The 15,930-nt window shown below is 43.5% G+C and overlaps 1 protein-coding gene across 1 annotated transcript in view; it reads left to right on the top strand.

Annotated features, from left to right (window-relative positions):
* Positions 1 to 5,592: 5,592 nt before the first annotated feature.
* The window catches only part of LOC142106593 (transmembrane protein 26-like), a 29,373-nt gene continuing 19,035 nt past the window's right edge, over positions 5,593 to 15,930 (top strand). Inside the window, exon 1 of the mRNA XM_075189597.1 lies at positions 5,593 to 5,794. The gene's annotated coding sequence lies outside the window, so the exon portion shown is untranslated. The remainder of the gene's footprint in view (positions 5,795 to 15,930) is intronic.

The following is a 15,930-nucleotide window of genomic DNA, read 5'->3' as shown; positions in this document are numbered from 1 at the left end:
GTAGCCCTTGGTAAGTGAGGGGGGATTTAAAAAGACACAGATGCAGGGAAGAGGGTAGTACTCTTGTCAGACAGCCCAGGATTGTGCCTACATTGACATTGAAGAGCGTAGCTCAGGAACCGGGAATGCACATCAAAGTTACTGAGACAAGGATGCTGGTGAGGTATAGGAGTGGGCTGCTTACAGTGTGGTGGGCTCTCTAGTATTGTTGCATGTTTTTTTATTTTATTTTGTTTGCAGTGTGTTTATATATATATATATATATATATATATATATATATATATATATAAAATACAGTGTGTATTTCACCCACTATTTGCCTAGGATTTATCTAATCGTCAATGAAGAACCAGGAAGGCCAGAGGTGAGACATAGGGCTGAAACATTGCCCCAGTATCTACATAGGTAGGAAAAAAGGTGACCACAGCCAGGTATCTAGAAAATGTATTTGAACAAAATTTGATGACAAGTACAAGTCCCCATCTGATAGGACATGGTACAGCCTCCACAGTGCAAGATGAATGATCCAAAGATTCAATTAGAGGATTATGTTATCAGAAAGAACAACAGGAGTTCCAATTGTTTAATCACCCTGGGATGTTTTAGCAATCCTGATTGGCTACAGCACTGCACTGTTCCTTATGCACATCAATATTGGTCCATGTAAGTTCTCATACGCGGGGCCTTCTCATCCCTCTGTTTCATTTCTGCACCTTCTCCAACAACATTACATGTCCTTGTTCTATATCTATGTATGATTTGTGTTTTGCTACATCGAGTGTCTAGCGCTGTTTTTTGTGCCTTATAAATAAACAATAATGATGATGGAGGATGATGGTCTAAGTGCTGAGTTCTATATTACAACATCCCCCAGCAATTTCCCTAAAGATGAACGTTCAACCAATGGGTTAAAATAAACAAGAATAGGACGTGGGGTCCTCTGGGCAAGTGCCTTTTGTGCCCTCCCCAAATTCTGGCCATGTGAGCAAACAATTGCTCTCTGTCATTAACCATTTATTAGGATTACTAACAGCAACTCTATTGTACTCCCATCACAACTTTATTTCTGATATCATTAGCTCTAATAAATTCCTGCAATGTTTTTAGATTTGTGAACCCCACAGACTGTAAGCTTGCGAACAAGGCACTCTTACCTATGTCTGTCTGTGTTACCCAGTATTGTTTTATTACGGTGTTTGTTCACAATTGTAAAGCACTACGGAATTTGCTGGCGCTATGTAAATAAATGTTGATGGTGATGATGATGATGATTTGTGAACCTAATGAGTTGCTCTATTATATAAGACATCATCATTATTGGTTTAGCGGTCCTTTAAGTACACCAGTCCCTGCCTCAGTGCAGATTACCATCTAACCTACCCCTGACACACAAATACAGACTCCAGTGCCAATTTAGTGAGATGTCAACTCAAGGACCCAGAACTACCAGTCAACTATACTAATCACTATGCCTGAGTCCTGAGAGAACCAATACAAATAACAGATTCTACACTTCCACCAGACCTATGAGCCTGAGTTAAAGTGGGATGCAAGTGCATTTGCACACAGTATATTTCCCTGACACGTTAAAATTTTAAAATCGCACATACATACACATTGCATCAGGGGCGGATCCAGAACTTAATTGTACCGGAGGCGATTTAGCCCCGCCCCTTTTTGACACCTAAGGCTGCCGACGGCGGTACACTACGTGCAGGTCCGTTCGGCAGAGAGAGTTAGGGAGAGAGTCCTGCCCGGCTGCTCTGATTGTGTCAATCAGAGCAGTTGGGCAGGACTCTCTCCCTAACTCTCTCTGCCGCACGGACCTGCACATAGTGTGCAGCCGCCGGCAGCAAGCCCCTGCTAGGGGGGGCGATCGCCCCATTTCCTGGATCCGCCACTGCATTGCATTGATATTTTGATCTGCAGGCATCTAACACTTTGTGACTCCTGGTGCTGGGAGAGAAGGATCAGTGGGCATTCACGTGCAAGTGAATCACATTAAACAAGCACCTTTGAAATGCATCTTATTTGGAGCTAAACCAATCTTTGAAATATGTTCCTTTACAAATGAAAAATTGTATAACTACACAAGACAGCACAAGACAGGTGCAGTTTGAGTTGATGATGACGATTGCCATATATTTGCTGCAGACACATCTATACATCAGATTTAAAGTTGCACATATGTTAAAATTAGAGATGTTCAGGCTCAGTTCCCCAGAACCGAACACACCCGAACTTAGCAGATCTGAGTACCGAGCCGAGCCGAGCCGGCTAGGTACTTTTGCACGCCTTCGGAATTGAAAACGAGGTAAAATGTCATTGTTACGTCGTCAGATCTCGTAAGCTTTGGATTCTATAAGTACTGCCCTCCACGGTGATGCAGCGTAATTTCACAGAGGGACACAGAAGGGGTAGCACAGTTCTTGGCAGTCTCTAGTGCAGTTGGGCAGCGTCATAGGTAGAAAAGAGGAGGGGTAGCAGTGTTCTTCAAAGTCTCCAGTAACTTTCAGGAGAGCTCCATTGCTACATTGCTAATTGTCATTGATGAAATAGAGATAATAGGTCTGGCAGTCTTGGTCTTCTAAATCTGTAGTCACATTGTCCTGTGTTATATAGGTAAAACACAAAGAGCAGAGCTCCATTGCTAATTGCACTACTTTTCTTTACTGCCACTGCTGTGTGGCAATGTTTCCTAGATGTGTTAGGAACTGCCGTGTGTTTGTGTCATTGCTCTGTCGCTTAGCATCCAGCCAGATCGCTGCAGTATTTGTCCGAAAGTGTATGAAAATAATATTGTGACCTGTGAGGTGGTCAAAATTGACTGCAAATGACTTGAAATTAGTGTTATTGAGGTTAATAATAATAATGTAGGGGGGGGAAAGCAAACATATGTGATTTTAGCAAAAAAAAAATAGGGATTTTAGAAAAAAATTGGGATCCAAAACCAAAGCCAAAACACGCAAAGGCGGTTTTGTCGAAACCAAAACCAAAACACAAAGTTAATCCAGATCCAAAACCAAAACCAAAACACGGGGGTCAGTGAACATCTCTAGTTAAAATGTGTGAAACTCAGAAGACAGACATGGAAACATCAGTGTGAAGACGTGCGTTTGCGCACAACAAAAAGGCCACTTTTACTTTCACCTTTAATGGGGGCACACTATTTATAATTAAGCTAGTTGGCTGTGCAATGAGCAATGGCTGATAACACATAGCTCTATGGTTATATGTTATCAGCATTTTCTCCTTGCATTTTATCTTTTCCAAGACCTATTAGCTCCCCTCCCTTCCTCTGTCTTGTTTGGTATCTTTGCACTGATCTAATTACAGTAATGCAGTAAACTGAACTGAACAAAGCAAATAAGTATCAACTGTATTGTGACAGAATTGGCTTCCTCTGCCCCTTGTTCTTCTATCTTTAATTAATCTGTGGTTTTACCACTTTGTCTTGGGGGTTCCCTTTACCGTCAGTACCCTGCCGTTACTGGCCACTCCTGCTGGTCTTACAGACACATAACAAATGTAAGTGACAGTTTTAGGAAAGTAGCCAGAGCCATCTCCAGGCTCCTTCACTGGTGCCTAGAACCGCTTGCTTCTGATTGTTACATACACTTATCAGTCACAACATTAACCACCTGTCCAATATTGTGTAGGTCCCCTTTGTGCCACCAAAACAGCTCTGACCCGTTGAGGCAAGAACTCCACAAGACCTCTGAAGGTGTCCTGTGGTATCTGGCACCAAGACGTTAGCAGCAGATCTTTTAACTCCTGTAAGTTGTGAGGTGGGGCCTCCATGGCTCTGACTTGTTTTTCCCAGCACATCCCCCAGATGCTCGATTGGATTGAGATCGGGGGAATTTGTGGGTCCAATCAACACCTTGAACACTTGTCATGTTCCTCAAACCATTCCTGAACAACCTTTGCAGTGTGGAAGGGCGCATTATCCTGCTGAAAGAGGCCACTGCCATCAGGGAATACCGTTGCCATGAAGGGTGTACTTGGTCTACAATGTTTAGGTAGGTGGTACGTGTCTAAGTAACATCCACATGAATGCTAGGACCCAAGGTTTCCCAGTAGAACATTGCCCAGAGCATCACAGTGCCTCCTCCAGCTTGCCTTCTTCCTGTAGTGCATCCTGGTGCCATCTCTGTACCAGGTAAACAGCGCACACGCACCCAGCCTTCCACATGATGTATAGAATACATGATTCATCAGACCAGGCCACCTTCTTCTATTGCTCCATAGTCCAATTCTGGCGCTTACGTGCCCATTGTTGGTGCTTTCTGAGTGGACAGTGGTCAGCATGGGAAATCTTACTGGTCTGCAGCTATGCAGCCCCATATGCAGTAAGTTGCAATGTGTTCTGACACCCTTCTATCATAGTCAGCATTAACTTTTTCAGTAATTTGTGCTTGGTCCTGATTGGACCAGGAAGGCTAGTCTTCTCTCCCCAATGAGCCATGGGTGCCCATTAACATGCCGCTGGTTCACCAATTGTCCTTTTGGCAAGTACTAACCACTGCATACCTGAACACCCCACAAGACCTGCCATGTTGGAGATGCTCTGACCCAGTCGTCTAGCCATCACAGTCTGTCCCTTGTCAAAGTCGTTCAGATCCTTACAGTTGCCCATTTTATCTGCTTCCAACACATCAACTTCAAGAACTGACTGTTCATTTGCTGCCCAATATATCCCACTTTTGGCATGTATCATTGTAACAAGATAATCAATGTTATTCACTTCACTTGTCAGTGTTTTTAATATTGTGACTGATCGATGTATATATGCTGCAACACCTCTTTGCTGGTAACTTGTGGCTGGTTCCCCTCACCGCTTACTTTAGATCAAGGTCTGCAGGACTACTTGGAAGCAGGCAGAGCATTGGCTCATGGTGCTCGGTTGAACACAGGACAGCCAGGGAATAGATATGAGTGTTAGCTCTTATTTCTAGGTCACATGATTACAGCAGGTAATCAGGGCCGGAATAAGGGAATGGATGTGTAATAGGAACTGGGATAGGGGGCACACTGCACTGAGCCAAACGATTGGCACTAGATTTGACTGGGCAATGAGCATAGGGGAGCGTAGGGGAGGGATGGGGAAGAGTGCTCCAATTTGTCCAGTTTTTGCTTCTTCAAATCAATAAAAAAAAATTAAATAAAAATATATGATTGTCATTGTTTTGTGATTGTGATACACTACACTTTAATAGCTTAAGGTGTAGAGTATTACATTGCATTACATTACTTTGCACTGCCTTGTACTATACAATTCCTTTTAGACACACCTCAGTTACACATTTATTTTAGATCCATTGGGCCTAGACCAGAGTGAAAATATTTTCTCTGTTGTATATGTGGTATGTGATCTTCCACCTGGTTGCCAAAAATGATATCAAAGTTTTGAGAGAGGAAACGGAGGGTGGGGCTCAATGTGTTTTATTGTCATAAGGATTAGATCAGGAGATGCCATTAAGTCTGATAAAAACAAGGTTTGGTGAGTGCATTATATGGCCCTAATTACTTGCATTTATAAAATGTGAGCGTGTGAATTGTGAGTAGTTTATTAAGAGCGAGTACAGAGGTTCTGCCTGCTAAAACTTCACTCCAGCGTATTCTGATGAAGGGTGTGTTATTACTGGAAATGTACTTTTATTCCTTGGTTTCATTACATTTGTGGGCTGGAAAATATTACCAACACAACAACACAGTGAGATATTCAGAACCTAGAAGGAGACTCTGCTCATCACACTGATCTCTCAAAGACTTCAATTTGAAATTAGGAAGGTAAGCTTTACATATTAACTTTAGATGATAAAAGATGGATGTACTATAATGTATTAATTCAACTATGTATCATTAACTAATTATGGTACAGGAAGAAAACATTTAAGGAAGAGAAATATTAGAACACAAGGACATGCACTGAAACTGGAGGGAAGTAGGTTCAGAGGAAATTAGAGGAAAAACTACTTCCCAGACAGGGTAGTGGATAAGTTGAATAGCCTCCCATCGGAGGTGGTAGAGGATAATACAGCAGAGCAATTTAAACATGCTTGGGATAGACATAAGGATATCCTTACAAAGAACTAAGGATCAAATAGGGTTTGAGGTTACCATAGGTTAAAAAATGGGCAGACTAGATGGGCCAAGCGGTTCTTATCTGCCATCAAATTCTGTTTCTATAATGTTTTTAAAAGGGTAAATAAGAGATTCACATCCACAGTGTCAGATTTCTCCTGGTACTGAGAAGCGGATTGGAAGTGGTACCATCTATTTGGGCTTCTGATCAAAATACAATTGATGGGAAGGAAGTGCATTAACAACAAATCATATTTAAATTGGATAAACTCCTCTCAATGATCTTAGACGTGATATCAGGTTCTTTCTTGCATGCTTCCAATGTACAATGTGATATGATGTACCGTAAAGGAAATTTGCATCTCAGCATTGATTTTTGACATGGCACTATATATATGGAGTTGTGTAAGTCAAAATAGGGCTGTGGAAACATAAGTGTGCAGGGGCCTGATTCATTAAGGATCTTAACTTCAGAAACTTCTTATTTCAGTCTCCTGGACAAAACCATGTTACAATGCAAGGGGTGCAAATTAGTATTCTGTTTTGCACATAAGTTAAATACTGACTGTTTTTTCATGTAGCACACAAATACTTGATAGCTTATTTGTACGCTGAAATTTAAAGTTGCACAGCTCTCCCTTTTCAAGCAGAGCCGTGTGAAGTGGGAGCAGAGTCCAGCTACCTCAATTATACAGTGCCCCAGGCTTGGAGGGGGGTTTTTAGGCACTAGGAACCCCCCCCCCCCCTCGGTTTGCCTATGTTAGAACATCCATTCCCCTCAATGTCACGCCTGTTAAGACATAATAAGTCATAAGTGGCAAAAAGTTGCAGGTCTGAATAGCCTCTGTTGTGTACGTTCACTTTCTGAGCTTATGCTGTGTGAACAAAATGCAAAGATACACTATGCAAATGGCCGCATGTCTCAATCTGAATCAATCCCTGTGTCTCTAAAGATATAGGTTTTAGGGAGAGATTACCTTACCTACATATTTCTTTTAAAAAAACACCTGCAATTGATTAAGGATTCAACATTTTTTAAATCATTACAATGTGTGCACTGATGTGACGCAGTAAATGTGTAATAGTATATTGATATATTTGAGGTCTGTTTTGTGATGGGCTATAACTGATTGTTATAATAATTTTGAGTTAGAAGATTGTGGAGAATTCTGTTAGTCTTTAATAATCAAAATGACGAATTAATATAATTCACAATTCATGTAATAATAATAATAATAATAATAATAATAATAATAATATATGAGTGAAACCATGTTAAATTATCGCTCATGTATTAGAAACACACAAGATCAACATTGCTTTAATAATACATGTGCGCCCACAGCAGAGTTGTGAAGCAGCTGTTAAATAAATGGAATATATAAGCTACTATGGAATCAGTTTTAACCTAGTAAGGAGATGCTATATTATATTGGATACATGTTCTAGTAATAGCCAAGAAACTTGATTGAATTATGACTTGGTTTTAGTGCCTATTTTTTTAAAATTGACTTACCACAGTAAAAAATTATATGGCTCATTTAATTTTAATGTCATTAGTATTAAAACAGGACATGTGAAAAAAGTCTGATAAAAACATAACGTGGTGAGTGTATTTTATGGCCCTAATAACTTACATTTACAAATGTGAATGTGTGAATTGTGAATAGTTATAGTTTATTATAAGAGAGTACAGAGGTTTCTCTGCCTGCTAAAAAAATCACTCCAGCATATTCCCATGAAGGGAGTGTTTATTACGGGAAAAGTACATTTAAATGTTGGTGTCATTACGTCTGTGGGCTGGAATATATTAACGATACAAGAACACAGTGAGATATTCAGAACCTGGAAAGAGACCATGCTCATCACACTGATCTCTCAAATAAATTAGGTTTCTAAGGCAATGACTTTAACTGGAAAAGGGGAAGGTAAAATCTGTACATTTTTACTTTAGATTATAAAACTATGTATTATTTACTAATTCTATTTTTAAAGGGGTAATTGAAATCTTCAGAGCCACTGTATGGGCAGCATGGTGGCTCAGTGGTTAGCACTTCTGCCTTACAGCACTGGGGTCATGAGTTCAATTCCCGACCATGGCCTTATCTGTGTGGAGTTTGTATGTACTCCCTGTGTTTGTGTGGGTTTCCTCCGGGTGCTCCGGTTTCCTCCCCCACTCCAAAAACATACTGGTAGGTTAATTAGCTGCTATCAAAATTGACCCTAGTGTCTCCCTTTCTGTCTGTCTGTGTATGAGTGTGTCTATATTAGGGAATTTAGACTGTAAGCTCCAATGGGGCAGGAACTGATGTGAATGAGTTCTCTGTACAGCGCTGTGGAATTAGTGGCGCTATATAAATAAATGATGATGATGTATCCGATTTCTCCTGATAAGGAGAAGCAGTGGTGCCAACTATATTTTAGGCTGGGTACACACTACAGAAAATTTCCCCTGATGCGATATTGTTAACGATTTTACCAATGACTGAAAGTCCCACTCAGCATGCCGATTCATGTGTACACACTATACATGTTTTAGAAGATTTACCTTCAAATCCGTGCTCTTCATCTGTCATAACCATGGGCTGAACAGACTGTGACTCTGCACATTCCACAGAGATCTGTGGACGCTGCCGGTCCTGAGTGCTTACACACTGCAGAATTGGAACGTTCCATCATTGAAGCGTATGTACTAATGACTAACATTTCTCAACCAATCACTGTCACACACCAGGCTCTCAGGTTCTGTCATTTACCTTTTAGCTGTCTTCCCACCTGTCCCTGCAGTCCTCAGGCACTGCTGGTTACAGATCTCTCTGCAAGATGCTGCCCAGTCTGTCTCCACTCCAGAGATCCCTTCAGAATCAGGGTATGGGCGCTGCCATCTTGGATTCGGTCACATGATTCCTCTGAGCCAATTAGGTGATACCAGCCTCCATTTCAGATTCCCTCCAAAACCAGTCCATGGGAGCTGCCATCTTGGATATAGGCACCTAATCCATCTCAGCAACTCAGAGTGCTGCTTCTGCCCAGCCAGGGGCGGATCTAGAAAATTGCTATACCCCGGGCGATTTAGGGGAAGCGATTTAGGCCCCGCCCCCTTTTTGACATCTAAGGCTGCCGGCGGCTGCACACTATGTGCAGGTCCGCTCGGCAGTGACAGTGTGCTGCCCGGCTGCTATGATTGTGTTTAAAACACAATCATAGCAGCTGGGCAGCACACTGTCACTGCCAAACGGACCTGCACATACTGTGCAGCCGTCGGCAGCAAGTCCCTGCTAGGGGGGGGGCGATTGCCGCGATCGCCCCCCCTGGATCCACCACTGTGCCCAGCTGGCCGCAGTCTCCAGTAAGAAATCATCAACTACTTTAAAAGGACTTCCTGAAGCCCTCACCTGTTGCCAGTGCAACTTTGTTATTTCAAACAGTAACCTGGTTCCCAGCAGTCTGCAATACTTTCTGTTGTTCCAGTTCAGACAGTGCAGTCTGCACCCTGTCTCCAGTCCGGTTCCAGCATTCCGCTTGCATTCCAGTTCCAGCATTCCTGTTCCAGCATTCCAGCTCCATTACGCTTTTATTCCAGTTCCAGCATTACCGGTTCCAGCATTTCCAGCTCCATTCCGGTTCTGTCATCCAGCATTCTGATTTCGTCATGCAGCATTCCGGTTCCAGCATTCTGGTTCCATCATCCAGCATTCCGGTTTCAGCATTCTGGTTCCATCATCCAGCATTCCGGTTCCAGCATTCTGGTTCCATCATCCAGCATTCCGGTTTCAGCATTCTGGTTCCATCATCCAGCATTCCGGTTCCAGCATTCTGAGTTCAGCAATTCAGTTCCTGTCTGGTCTTCACTGCTAGGTTATCACCACATGTTCCTGTCCTTTCACATACATGAAACATAATCAGGCCACCAGCCTAACTCCAGGGACACAACCCAATCTGGGTACAGACAGATCCTCAGGCGTGACAATCAGATATATTGGCCTCTACCTCATTGAGCTGCTGGAATCTGGTTGCACACTTCTGCTGCACAATGTTTCTCTGCACCTTTTCTGATCTCAGCACAGGTGTGATCCAGAATGCCACATTCTTCTTCCGTCCTCTGGGTTCCCAACCTAGTCCCAGGAAGGGTAGAGCATCCCCTTTTACCTGGTCACAGAGAGTTTGTAGGTTGTCCCTAGGTATGGATTCCTCAGGTTCCTCTTCCAAGTTCTTTTATAATCCCAAAGTTGGAGCTGGGGATGGGCTAAAAATAACCTTTCTGATGGACTAGGTCTTAGTGTTGAAAATGGCCGTTTTCTCTGGCTCTTTTTCAGTCCACTCAGGATCAGCCTCTGACATCTGCAGGATCATCCATAAATGTAGGCAAGGCCTCCTGATGTGAAGCGGCTTTTACCTCCTCTGCGGGCTCCACTTTGGCGGAGATTGTGGTTGGGTTCTCTCTCCTTTTCTCGTAGCAGCACATCTGAGTGACCGATACAGGAGCTCCTATAATCTTCCTCGTCTTCTACTTCGGGACACAGCATACCTTTTGGCTCACCCCGGACAGATGGGTTGCACTTCACTCCTCCACAACATTTCTATTTTGCCTTTATTGTAGTATATTTAGTGGTCCAACAGGTTTGTCACAACCCATTAAACACAACTATAATTACTTAATTTTATACTGGACATCTATCAAACATATAACTGTACAAATTTAGAAAGAACAATGCCAATCTGAGGGATCTTGTCTGCTGTGGCACTGGGAGGGAGGTATGCCTCGTTCACTGTTGTTTTTCATGGTTGGGAGGTATGCATCACTGTCCCTCTTCGTCCTTCTGCAATGCTTTCCAAGACTGAAGAGAGCTAGATGGTCACTTCACAGAGTTGTACATCTGTATCTTTTCCATCCTAGTGGCTGGGGCTGCAGGGCTTTGCAGTTCCCTCAGCAGTCAATCATTGGGGAGTGCCTCAGGACCCCAGAGGCCGCCCTAGGATATGCCTGCCCAATATTTACTGGTGCTACAGGCAAAAGTTGTTACATTTATTTACAGTCTGTATACATAAAATCTTGTCTTCAGATCACATGGCAGCATAATACACTTTGTACACAATTGTCCAAATCATATCTGTAGTAACCCACCCAATATCAGACTAGTGAGTGCTTTAAGTTCACTCATTCCCAGAGCCTACACACTAACTCACCTACACACTCACTCACTTTTGGCACTGTGTCTCTCCATTTGAATTCCCTCATTCTTGCCCTGTAGACTTAAGGTTACTGGTTTCCCCTAACTATGATTGCAGAACTCTTCTGGTTGATTCTGCTCATTAAGGCAGAAAGAATTTTCCTATGTGGTGAAGGGTTATATTTAATTTTTTTAATTATTTTATATATTCTTTAATTAAAAAAGCTGAACTAAGGATTACATTAAATGGCACTGGTAAGTCACACACAATGAAATTCAGTTGAACGTTTTCCTTTTTTATTTATAAAACAAGAAATATAACGAAATAGGAAAGAAGGGGAGAAAAAGACACAGGAGCAACAAATAAAATCTTTAAATGGCTATTAAACGTCTTACATAGAGGGAAGTTGTCCTAAGGCCAGCATTTTAAGATTATAAAGGATTTAGGGGTACGATGAGAAAGGGGTGATGCTTATTGATTAAGATGGGTGTTTAAGATTTTGGTGGATAAACCTGGGAGTGATTATCAACAGAATCTTCTGGAATTTATCTGATACCGATACGGTGATGTCATCCATGGACATATAAAAGTGAATGTGCCTCAATCATTCGACCACAGCTAGGGATAGAGGGTGTAATCTCTAGTGAACGGGGATCAGTTTGTTACCTGCATTGTTGAGATGTATAAGGGGAGATTTTATGTAAGCTGATAAGAGGATATTAGAGAACCCTAGGAGCCAAAAACTAGGGTCAGTCAGCAAATAATTTAATTCCAAAAGGGTGTAATCTGGGAACAGCTCCACCAATTATGGACTGATAACCATTGGCTGAAAAGATCATGACTCTGTAAGCTCTATGGAGATCCTGATCGTGAGTGCTACACACTGCAGGATTGGAAGGATGTTGTTCTATTACTGAACGAGATTTATAGTTCTGCTGAACAACGATGGTCGGTGCTTTGGAACGACTATCATTCATCGTCTAAGTGTACACACTGATGCAACATTGGGATGAACGGTCATTTATCGGGTGATTGGCCAGATACTTGGCTAAAAACACTGTAGCATGTATCCAGCCTAACAAATATAAGCATTAGATTGTTGCTTGCACTTCATTCAGATCAACAACAGATGAGAACCTTGTATCATACTTGTCACTATGTCAAGCCAACATAAATAGGCAGTATTGGCAGTAATTTAAATTTTATAAATAGCAAATAATTGGCCTAAAGACAAATTTCCATGGTGGGGTTTGGCAAGTGTAATATGTATTGTTCGTGATTTAAATAAATATGTCCAAATAACTAATGTTCCATTTCAAATAAATTGCTTTATGTAAGGAGCGCACTTAGGGGGGGTTTCTGAGAGCTCTGAAACCCACCTCCCCATGCTCCCTATGATTTCTTATTCTTCACCCCTTTGCTATTGGTGCATGTGCAGTCAGCTCCTTCTACCACAGCCAATCAGATCAGAGCAGATGGGACTGAAGTCAGGCTCCTACTAGCCTGGCATTAACCCTTCAGGGCAGCGTAGAATCACTAGAATAGGTTTGGCCAACCTGTGGCTCTCCAGGTGTTGTGAAACTGCCGGTCCCAGCATTCCTTGACAGTTATTGGCTAGCTATCTAATGGCAAAGCATGATGGGGCTCGTAGTTTCACACACCTGGAGAGCCACAGGTTGGCCAGGCCTGCTCTAGAACCAGTAATACATATGCCTGGATAAAGATAAGAAAGGTAAAATAGACAATGAGTATGGTAGTGATCAAGGGTATGGATTACGTGTTATGTGCTGTATTGTGTGATGTTCTGCAGTGCCCACTGGCACTGTGTTATATGCTGCAGAGTGTATGGTTAAATTGTGTGATGTTCTGCAGTGCCCATGGCACGGTGTTACGTGCTGCAGAGTGTGTGGGGTACTGCAGAGAATAATGATACGTTGCTGAGTATATGGTTTATCTTTGCATTGTACATGTGAGGCAGTGAGATGATCTGCAGCCTGTATGTGTGACTGTATGAAGTGTTGCATAGTATATGGGTGTCACTCACCGGACCGTGAGTGCCTCTTCCCGGACATTTAGGAACCGTGGCCGTCCACCATCCTGAGGGTCTGCGCATGCGCAGCCCTTTTCTATACTTCAGTGTATACCCCTTTAACTTAATTGGCAGATCAGGCAACCTCCCTATATTAAGCACCTGTGGTCACTACCACGTTGCCTGATCTTGGAGTCTCATTCCTCATGAGTCTCTGAAGGTGTTCCTGTATTACTTGTGTATTCAGTGCTGCTGATTCCTGTGGTTTCCAAACCACTTCTACTTCTGTGGTTCCATACCACTTCTACCATCAACTGTATCATCATGACTGTTTGCTGATTCCTATCCGCTGCCTCCGTGCACTACAGTCTTCTACACCACTTCAACGTTATTTTATATCTAAGTGACTGTTTACTCATTGCTATCCGCTGCCTCCGTGCACTCCAGCTTTTACCTCACTCACCTGCTTCTCATCAAGTCTGTTTGCTGATTTCTATCCGCTGCCTCCGTGCACTACAGTCTCCTGCTTGCAACTCGCCTGTGTTCAACATCGTGACTGCCAGCTGACTACTATCCGCTGCCTCTGTGCACTACCGTCTCCTGCTTGCAACTCGCCTGTGTTCAACATCGTGACTGCCAGCTGACTACTATCCGCTGCCTCTGTGCACTACAGTCTCCTGCTTGCAACTCGCCTGTGTTCAACATCGTGACTGCCAGCTGATTACTATCCGCTGCCTCCGTGCACTACACTCTCATCTCATCTTTGCTGTGTCTTCCTCGAGACTGCCGCTTTTCATTACCATCTGCTACACTTCGTGATTTACAGCTCCTGCCCTGCGCTGCACTCCTGTTTCCCATCGCTGTTGGTTCCTGTGGTTGCTACTGGTTACCTCCGTGTGCCGCTGAGTCCTGCCGCTGTGGTCAGCGCTATCGTCCATCTCCTGCTGATCCACTCTCCACGCCTTCACGTGTTCCACTGGCCTCCACCCTCCTGTCAGCATTGGATTTGTATCTCTTCTACTACCCTCTGCTGGATCATCTCCATTCTCCTGGGTTTCCTATGAGTCCAGTTCCACGTGTTGCTGACTCCTGTGGATTCGTGTCCCTGTCGGTCTACTCACCTGTGTGCTGCACCTGCTAGACCGCTGCTTCTCCTATCCAGGGACTTCCTATCCAGTCGGTCTCCAGCCGCTCAGGTACCGCTGCAATCCCATCTGACTGCTACTGCTGAACCACGGTATGCATACTTCTCATTGACTGTGCTGTGTATTGCATATCTTGCTGGACTGTGTTTGGTTCTCTCTGGAGTCTGCTATCCGCTGAGTCTATTGCCATCATTGACTGTGTTATCATTGTGCTGGACTACTTCAAGAGACTTTCTAGATTGCAGACCTGATCAGTCATTTACATATATATATACCTATATTGTGCATATTACTGTGGATCGTGTATAAGGTGCCTGTGTATATCCTGTGTTGCAGTCTTCCCCCGTGCACCTCCTTACATATATATGCAGTGGTACAACTTGCTGATGTCAGACCACTGATCCCTGTTTCCGGTATCACCTGTTCCATTATCCTCTCACATAGCAGTGGTACAACTTGCTACCGCAGACCACTGACTACCTGGATACCTCCACTTGGATTCCATTCCTTCACTCAGACAGCGGTACAACTTGCTACCCGCAGACCGCTGACTCTCATCACCTCCTTGTCTCTGTTGGACATTCCTCCTCACTATAGCAGTGGTACAACTTGCTATCGCAGACCACTGACTACCTTCACGTGTCCTTGTCCATACAGTTCCTTGTGTATCATTACCTCATTATTACCAGTGTTGCTAGTCATAGACTTTCCTGAGCATCTCATCGGTCATCATTTCATGTTCCGTGATCACCCAGCTACCAGAGTACCCTATTACCATCTACATTGCTCTGGTAAGCCTACCATCTGGTGATCCCTGGGTAAAGACTCCTAGTGCCCGTGACAGTAAGATCAGGCCATGACAGACCCAGATGTGGAACCTACCGCCAAAGAGATGCTGCAACATCTGGTTAGCCGTGTGGAGCAACAGGATGCCCGCCAACAGCTGTTACTTCAGTGTTATCAGTCATTAACCTCCCAAGGAACATCTGGACAGACTGTGACAGCTACTACTGAAGCTCCTGTGCTTTCCTCCGTTTCCCCATTGCCATCCCAGGTGTCTATAGCTTCCACGCTTCACCTGCCTACTCCGTCAAAGTACGATGGAGACCCCAAAACTTGTAGGGGTTTCCTTAACCAATGTTCAGTCCATTTTGAGCTCCAACCTCAAAATTTTTCTACCCATCGTTCCAGAGTGGCCTATCTTATCTCTTTGTTTTCAGGACAAGCCCTGGCTTGGGCCTCCCCTCTGTGGGAGAGGAACGATCCAATATTACAAGATAGTGCCAAATTCATTTCTACATTCCGAAGTGTGTTCGATGAACCAGGTCGTGTGACCTCCGCTGCTTCCAGCATCCTCCGTCTGCGACAAGGATCTCATACTGTAGGCCAGTACGTCATTCTATTTAGGATCTTAGCCTCTGAACTTCAGTGGAACACTGAAGCCCTAGTTGCCGCCTTCTGGCAGGGGCTTTCCGATAAAATTAAAGATGCACTGA

Source organism: Mixophyes fleayi, chromosome 11 (assembly GCF_038048845.1).
Source record: "Mixophyes fleayi isolate aMixFle1 chromosome 11, aMixFle1.hap1, whole genome shotgun sequence".
Taxonomy (NCBI): domain Eukaryota; kingdom Metazoa; phylum Chordata; class Amphibia; order Anura; family Limnodynastidae; genus Mixophyes; species Mixophyes fleayi.
This window is presented reverse-complemented; position numbering and strand designations above follow the sequence as displayed.